The sequence below is a fragment of the Gossypium hirsutum genome, chromosome A13 (genome assembly GCF_007990345.1).
Source record: "Gossypium hirsutum isolate 1008001.06 chromosome A13, Gossypium_hirsutum_v2.1, whole genome shotgun sequence".
Classification (NCBI taxonomy): Eukaryota; Viridiplantae; Streptophyta; class Magnoliopsida; order Malvales; family Malvaceae; genus Gossypium; species Gossypium hirsutum.
Window position 1 is genome coordinate 87,736,592 of NC_053436.1, and position 9,328 is coordinate 87,745,919.

At 32.7% G+C, this 9,328-nt stretch overlaps 1 long non-coding RNA gene across 1 annotated transcript; it reads right to left on the minus strand.

Annotated features, from left to right (window-relative positions):
• Positions 1 to 514: 514 nt before the first annotated feature.
• On the minus strand, positions 515 to 9,041 carry LOC121212127 (uncharacterized). The gene is made up of 3 exons (XR_005907327.1): positions 8,653 to 9,041; positions 8,435 to 8,543; positions 515 to 1,711 (listed from the first exon to the last, which is right to left on the minus strand). It is a non-coding gene; the product is annotated as an uncharacterized lncRNA (long non-coding RNA).
• Positions 9,042 to 9,328: the final 287 nt, after the last annotated feature.

Below are 9,328 nucleotides of genomic sequence, written 5' to 3' on the forward strand. Positions count from 1 at the left end.
GAGAAGTGAGTTGAGCCTTTAATTTCTGTTTTTCAAAAAGTCAACTCATATTGCGAGAGGTGAGTTGAGCCTTTTAATTTCTGTTTTTCAAAAAGTCAACTCATATTGCGAGAGGTGAGTTGAGCCTTTTAATTTTTGTTTTTCAAAAAGTCAACACATATTGCAAGAGGTGAGTTGAGCCTTTTAATTTCTGTTTTTCAAAAAGTCAACTCATATTGAGAGAGGTGAGTTGAGCCTTTTAATTTCTGTTTTTCAAAAAGTCAACTCATATTGCGAGAGGTGAGTTGAGCCTTTTAATATCTATTTTTAAAGAGTCAATTCATATTGCGAGAAATGAGTTGAGCTCAAGATCACATGCCGAGCAAGAATAAAGATTGGAGCTGATGAAAGACACCATTTGGCCTCCTTGAAGTTGCAGTAAAGTAGGTCAAAGTTGCAAGTCTCGTCCCCCTGAAGTTGCAGTGGAGCTGATCGAAGATATCAAAGCTTGCCTTTTTAGAGTTACAGAAGAGAAGATCACAAACCCTATCTCACTGAAGCGATAGAAGAGCAGATTGAAGCTGTAGACCTCATCTTTATGAAGCTGCATGGAAGCAGATCAAAGCTACAAATCTCATATCTTTGAAGTTACATTGAAGTAGATTGAAGCTACAAGGCATACATCAGAAGATGCAATGGACCAAAGCTACAAGATACGATGGACTGGAAGAAGACTATTTGAACAAGAAGAGCACCAATGAAGTCAAGACTCAGCAAGACTGGGCAAAATTGGCCTTTCATTATGTCTTTGCTCCATTCCCGTTGCACGACAATGAGCAAAGAGGGGCAGCTGTACAGGCCAATTTTGGACCCAATACAACAAAACATTAACCCAACCTCAACCCATTTACATCAGACCCAATAACCCCCCAAACCTTAACCCAAATCAAACCCATTCCCAATACATTACCCAAATCATTAAGCCCATTATCCAAACCCTACCCAATCAGCTACCTGGAGCCCAATGTTACCCACAAGCCCGTTTGCAATATTCAGCCCCAACCCACCTAAACCCAAATCTACCTATAACCTAAACACTCAACCCGAAGCCCAGAAGCCCAATTTTAGACATTAGGGTTTCAGTTTCTAAAACCCTAAACCTGCCTAGCGCCCCACCAACCCTCTGACGGCCCCATGCCCTCTGACGTTGCCTCAAAAACCGCTCCACCGTCCTCCATATTGCACCATCCCCTGCAAGCATTAAAAGAGAATAGACAGCAAGCAAGAAGAGAGCAGTATATAATCAAAACATACAATGTAAAAAGGGGGTTCCTTTTTTCGTCAGTTTTGAAAACAAAAAGAAATAAGAACAAACCATTTCAAATAGTAAGCAACAATAGCATTTCCCTCAGTACTTAGACACAAAAAAATAGCAGCCAAGCAAAAAGAACATCTCAGATCAAAGAAACTGAAACTAAAACCGAAAGGTGATTATTTTTTTCCTATTTCTATTTCGTTTTTTTAACCTGTTTTAATCTACCATACATATTAAAATATAATAAGATAATAAAATAAAAATAACAAAAAAATGAACCTTTTTGAACTTTCGGCCACCGTGTACGGTGGCCAGAGCCTGCGCCGGCGCCGGCGAGCCTCCGATGACCGTCCGGTGACCGGTTTCCCCACCGGAAATCACCCCGTGCTCCCCTCTCCCTCATTTTTTTTCTTTTCCCTGTCCAAATGTTTTTTTTTTCAGATTTTTAGGCTATTTATAGCCTACCAAAACGGCACCATTTTGGTGCCCAAACTTAGACTAAAAAATGATGTCGTTTTACTTGGCCCGACCCGATTCGACCCGAACCCGCTTCAGGATCCGCGTGTTTTTAACTTAATGGGATATTTGTGCAATCGGTCCTTCCGCATTTTTGTGTTTTAAATCAGGTTTATATTTATTTATAAATCGGCCCTAAAATTTAATCTGATTTGCGATCTAGTCCCTCCGTGCTGCACAGCGTTTTGGTGAAAGGGAATATTTGCTGTTTTAACCCTCCTAAGTTATGCGCGCGTGGCATTTTGGTCCTTCCCTGCTATTTTATTTCTAATTTCGCCCCAAAATGTTGTTTTAAGTTCAATTTAGTCCTTTGGTTAATTTACTGCTTTATTTTTAATTTACTTGTTTTCATTTTCTGTATTTTATTTGTTATAATATTTATATTTGTTATATTAAATGTATTTATTATATGTCTTTTAAATATTATGTTATATATATATGTATTTTCAATATTGTTGTTATATTTATTATTATTATTATATATATTTGTTCTAGTATATATGTATATATTTACACGTATAGGTTTATTTTTATTTCAATATCTTTATTATATTTGTTTTTGGTAATTTAATAATATTGTTATATTATTATAATAGTGTATACTTTTATTTATGTACATAGATTTATATATATGATGTATTTTGTTATATTATATTGTATTTTAATATCGTTACTATTATAATTGCTAACATAGTGAATGCCGTGTTATATATGTATATGTTTTTATGTCATCATTGTTGATTATCATTAACTTTAATATGTGTCTCATTATATGTCCTTAAATATACATATAGATATATATACATGCAATATTATAATAGTTTTCTTTGACATCATTATCTCCAATATATGTATATGTTATGTAAATATTTTAATGTCATATTATATATACATTTGTACACTATGCATACATACTTTTAACATTATATTTTATATGTATACTCTTAACATCATATTATATATATATATCTTGCACAAAATTTTTAATACTTTACTATATATATACCTTTATATATTATATGTATATTTTAGTATTGTGTTTTTATATCTATGTTTTAATACCATACTATATATATTATTATATTTTATTACATAATTAGTACCCATGTTTTATTATACATATATATACTCTTTTATTTGTGTTATTTTCGTATGTCATATTATTCATTTTTATACTCATTATTTTCATTATTGCCACTTATATATTATTATTTGGTGTACATACATCTTTTATTATTATTAGTATATAAATGTATTTTCCTTGTCTATATTGTTCCTAATATATTGCACATGTTCATTCATACTATGTGTACATGTATCTAGTATATATATATTTAGTATTATTACACATATATCTTTTAGGCATTATACTTTCATGCGTCATGTATATATGTCATGTATTATATTTTTGCATATTATCTTATGTACATATTATCTTATATTATTATTACTAAGTGTATTTTATATTTGTTCATGACTTGTTTTTTTTATTATTATTTCTTTTGTAAATATCATTGTTATTGTTTTTCTAATGCTCTAGTGTTCATGTTAATATTTTTCATTAATAATGTCATTATTTGCATCGTTGATTTACTTAAAATTCTCACTTTATAAATATCTTTCCCATGTTTTAATCAATTTCAATAATCAAGGTAATGTATCGATTTAACATTAAGTCGTAAGTTTCATCGCTATGTTGGATGAAATTTATCAGCTCGTGTTAAAATGGTATACCCTTCTCAAAAACTGAAAAAACTAAAACTAAAACTTCTCGTCTTTGCAATCGAATCACGACTAAATGTTGCATTGAATTCGTATTTTTGAAAATCAAGACAACACATGTTTATACGATTCCAATTTTGGGCGTCGTGAGTGTGCTAATACCTTCCTCGCGCGTAACTGACTCTCGAACCCTAATTTTTCTCTGGATTTTAACGTAGACGTAAACTCAGCCTTCTTTTGTTTAAAAAATAGATCTAATAGGTGTCCGATCACACCTATAAAAAAGGGATCGGTGGCGACTCCTTGTTTATTCTAAAATAAAATTTCAGTTTCCAAGTTTTCAATAGATCGCCACAATTAGCGACCCCAAACTAAAAATTTTTACGTCGCTACAATGTGTTTCATGTTTCAATGTTAAGGCGCTACCACTCTGATCCCATGCACATCGTCCCCGTTAAGGAGATTGAGGTTAGGCCAGATCTGACCTTTAAGGAGGAACTGGTTTAGATTCTGGATCGGACGTTAAGATTTTGAGAAGGAAATTTATTCCACTGGTTAAGGTTCTTTGTCGTAATTATAACATTGAGGAGGCTACATGGGAGCCTGAGGATACTATGCGTCAGCGATATCCTCATCTATTCTAATCAGGTAAATTTCGAGGCCGAAATTTTCTTTTAAGGGGTAGAGTTGTAATGCCCAGAAAATCTCATATTTATGTCCTGTTAAAATATGACACAACTGTGCATCTGCTTCAGTGGTTAAGTGTTCTAGCTGTGTATGTGAGGTCCCTAGTTCAAGTCATGTTTTGGGCAAAATTTTGTTTTTCTTCTAAATCAAGCCCTATCTCTGGTCGTAGGCTTAAGTTCAATTAATTGTAATTCCATAATAAAATGGGCCTACTGGTCTGCAAGCTAGGGTGTGTGTTGGCAGGTAGGAGGTCAGGAGTTCAAGTCTTTGTGTGAACAAGGATATTATTTTTTGTGTGATCAATTTTCCTGTTTCCCCAAAATTCTCTTTTCTTTCTGACCTCAGAATCCTTTCCTTACTTTCTCTCTACCGAATTTTGCTTTTTGCTCCACCTCTTTGTTTAGTTTTTCTTTTGGTTTTCAGTCTGATCAGTGATTGAAGGCGTGTTTTGTAAGTATATTTTTGTCCCTATTTTATCGTTGCGTGGCTAGTTGTTTTAAAGGATTTTGGTTCGCTGTTGGTAAATATTTAGAGTACGTTTTTGATCTTCTAACGGTTCAATTATTAAATATTTTGGTTTAGTGTTTGCTTGTATTACTAAAGTTGGACCTTGGTAATGTCAATCATAGGGTCTAGAATACGAGATTGTGTTTTGGGAGCGAAAACGAACCAGGTGTGTACTCGAAAATGTAAAAAAATGAGGTTTTGACGAAAGCCAAAAACCATTCTATCGACGCCACATGGGAGTGTGGTCACCCGTGTGGTAGGCCGTGTGATAGAACAAGGGCGTGTGATCGAGGAGCCAGGTTGCGCACATTAGACACTGCCGTATGATGGTTAGGTGGGCCGTGTACGACACAAGAGCTTAACCAACTTGGGCCGTGTGAGCTACACGGGCGTGTGGTAATTTGAGCCAGGCCGTGTGATCACATGGCCAAGGCCAATCTCTGTCGTGTGGGCTACACGGGCATGTGGGCCCATACGGGCAAGCCAAATGGGCGTGTAAGCCCATTTTACTGAAATGTTTCCTAAAGTTGCATGGGTCGCGCAAGTCGATTATGAACCTGTTGTAGGGTCGATAAGAACGACTTAGACCCCTAGCTGACTGAAATGACTGTTTGGCTGACGTATATATATTTACATGTTATCGAGGATGATGATATTTAATGAATTGATATTGTATGCACCGTTGCCATGATATAGTATATTATTATTATATGTTGCATTGCATTGGGATAGGGGTTGGTATTGTTTGGAGGAAGTGTACTGAAAGGACTCGGGCCTAATTTACTGGCAGCTCAGCGCAAACCACTGTTTAGTGCCGCATTCAGTACTTTTGGGAGTGTAGTGATGGGTGGGTTGATTATATCCCCACATGGAGTGTAGGGTTAGACGGAGATGGTGTGTAGAGGCTGGCTGGGTAGGATTTTGTGACTGCATATCTATTAATGCTACTGATACGTTGATGGGCTAAGGCCCAACTGCATGACTGATACTGTTACTGAAAATGGCTTAGGCCCATGCTGCAATCTTGTGCATATTGTCTGTTTGTTTATATGGGGATTACACACTGAGTTTACGTAAACTCACCTCTTTGGTTTAATCTATCCAGGTAATCCCCAGACTTGACGGATCGGTGCAGCGGAGGACTCGATGGTGGCACACGATCTCTTGACACTGTTTCGCACTTATTTATGATTTTAGGTTTTATTTTGGTATTTTATTGTAAATATGGCCTCTATGGATTTTTATTTTAGTTTGGGATTTTTGTTGGTTTCGGTTTATTACTGCTAGTATTAGGAAAACTCAAGTTTTCAAAAGAAACAACGTTTCAACAAAATACACACAAATACGCAAATTGTTTTAAAAGCTTCCACTTTGAATAAACGTTTTGAAAACTTTCTACTGATTAAATAACACAATTTTAGAGTTAATAAGTAATAATGAAAAGTTTATAAACGGAAATTGTTTTAAGCAAAGTTACGTTTTTTTTAAATACCCTACCATGTGACATCGCCTGATCCGATCATAATGTCCAGGCCGGGTTTGAGGTGTTACAAATGTAACATTTCCATTAGAATGAGTCTAAAATAAGTTGTACTCTTTTCCTTTAACCAATGTTTTTTCCCATTGGATTTTCCTGGTGAAGGTTTTTAATGAGGCAGCTTGTAATAGAAGACTGTGTACTCTTTTCCTTCATTAGGTTTTTATCCCACAGGGTTTTTCCTAATAAGGTTTTAACGAGGCACATTATCTACCAATGGGCATCCAAGGGGGAGTGTTATGAATATCTTATTAAGTGGATGTTCATCATGATCAAGGTAAAGTTTTGGTATACTTTAAATTCTAATAGTTATTAGAATTAGATCTCTACTTCTTTTATACTTCTTATGCCTATAAATAGAGACTCTGATGAAGACTGTAATCATCCCTTTGATTAATAAAGTACATTCTTTATTGCTTTCATTTTTTTTTGTTCTTTATTCTCTCCATTTTCTTTATTTTATAACAAATTTGATTTTTTTTAAATTTAGTTAATTTATATTTGTAATTAAATTTATGTCTACATATAGCAACTATTACTAATTCAGCTTTATTATTGTCCATTACAGTAATGTTTTTTCTTCTATTCACTTTATTTAAACATTTTAATTAAAATGTTTTAAGAAAATTAGAAATTAGACACTTCAAATGACATTATTAGGTACAGTAAATTTTTTTATTAAAATGTTTTTACTTTTTATTTTACATTGTTAGATTTTATTGTATTTATGATTTATAAGTTTGATTTTTTATAATTACATTAGCCACATTGCCCCTAATTTTTATCAAATACAAAAAGCTCATTGAATGATAAGAAACTAATTACAACTTCGAATATTTTAGGAATACTTGTACATTCTCTTTTAGCTCAAATAAAGGAATTGATGTTTCATTCTTATCCTTATGGATAGGCTAATAAATAAAAAGAAATAAAAAACAATATATCATTGAGATTCTCAATTTTTGAAGAGATTTTTTTATTTATTTTACTTCGGATGAGCCGAGACAATAGGATGAACAACAAGGGTTCTGTATCGTGAACTTTGTATCGCGCACATCACTTAGATGAACTCTAGAGAGTCGCATAGAAGAGAATGAAAAAATGGAATATGAAAGGGGATCGGATTCTATTTGTCCTGTAACTGAGATGAGTCTTGGTTATTTCTATCCTTGAACTCCTCTAAATCCGACTTTTTGTTGGGCAACATGACATAATTAAAAATTTAAAGTTTTCTCGCATATTAATTTTTTTTCATACAAAAAGTTTCAAAAAAAAAAAAAAACAAGATAACTTCTTAAAAATATACTTTATTTAAGGTTTGTGTAAAAATAAAAGACAATTGTAAGCCTTACTAAACATTTAGGCTATTTTCATCACTAATTCTTCTATTTATTATTTATAATATAAAAACTTCCAATTTAGACTAATTAAATAAGTATAATTCAAGGTTTCTGAATTATTAGAATAATTAGAACAGTGATTTTTTCCTTCGTATTAATAATTTAATTTAGTTTATTAGTTGATATTCTGAAGTTACTTTAATATAATTTTATAACTATCAATTCTTAATAATTTTCTTTCTTTTAAGAAAATCTTTATTTTAATCTATCAAAATCATGACCTCGTATCGCTATTCTAATTATTTGACGGATTCTTGAATAAAATTGGGTTCAGATGAATTTTTGACGGGTTTTTGAATTTTCTATCACCAAATTTATTGAGTCAAGAATAAAATAGATGAATATATTTATAAGTTTTTTTAAAAAAAAGTCAAAGAAATAATATTTAGCCATTATTTTTGGATTTTTTAATTAAAAATTGTCACCAATCACAAAATAATTGGCCAAGAGAATTTTTTTTTAACAACTGGGGTAATTTGAGTAATGCTGTATAACTTAGGTACCATTTTATTGTTTAAATCTTAAAATTGTTATTCAAATTATGATGGTAAAGATAATTATATAATTATTTTTCTTACATGATGTCTAAAAACTAGTTAAAATTTTGTGAAAGTTAAAATACATAAATTAATAAACTTTTTTTAATGTTGAATGTTTAATATAAATGAAATTAACATAGAAATACTTTTAACTCACAAATATCACAATTCAAATATATACATTATTTAAAAGTTAAACTTAACATATCATTAATATAAAAATAAAACTCACCTAAACATTTACGTGGCAGATCCAACTACGGTGGAGGCATGAGCTTGTTTTCAAGTTTTAATTGTGGTAGAAGAGTTACGGTTCTAAAAACTGGTGGCTGAGGGGGATTCTGAAAAAAGCATAGTCACTAAAGGAGGATAGATCGAGCATCGCCACTTTGATTAGAGAAATAAAGGAGAGAGAAAAGAGATTTGAATAGCTCAATTTCAGATCTGTACCTAGGTCGATGAATCGGGTGGCTCATACTCTGGCAGATGAAGGAAGGGCCTTGTCGTCTCTTAGGTATTGGATAGAAGAGGCATCGACAAGGGTGGAGGAGGAAGTTGATAGGGACCGAAAAGGTTTGTTGTGAAGGGACTGAAGGAAGAAAGTGGATGGGGTAGAGGAAATGGAATCTTGGGGACTCCGACGGTTCAGATCTACAAGGATCCCTCGCATTCTCAGTAATTCATCAATCTGATGGAAGCAAGACGAGGGATTTCTAATATTACTCTGACTAATGAACGAGTTCATGAAGAAGAAGGTTGCAATTTGGTTAGGAGTGTCGATTCAGGTTTTAGGATTTTTCTTTCTGATTTTTGTTTTACTTTAGCTATTTCCTTTATTTTCTTTAAGTAGGGGCAACCACTGTTTCCGTTAACCAGTAGAAGAGTGACAATTGTAATACATACACTCTAAACCTTTTTGTGAAATGAAATTCGTTAGTTTTTATGTAAAAAAAACCCCAAAAATTATATAAACTTCAAAATAATAACTAAGTAATTTAGTAATTACCATCTAATTCTAATACTAAATATTAATCATACGAGTAATATAAATTTAAAAAAACAATATACATGCATGAAAATTTTGAATTTATTCACATAACTTTATAAAATATAAATTATGAAAAAG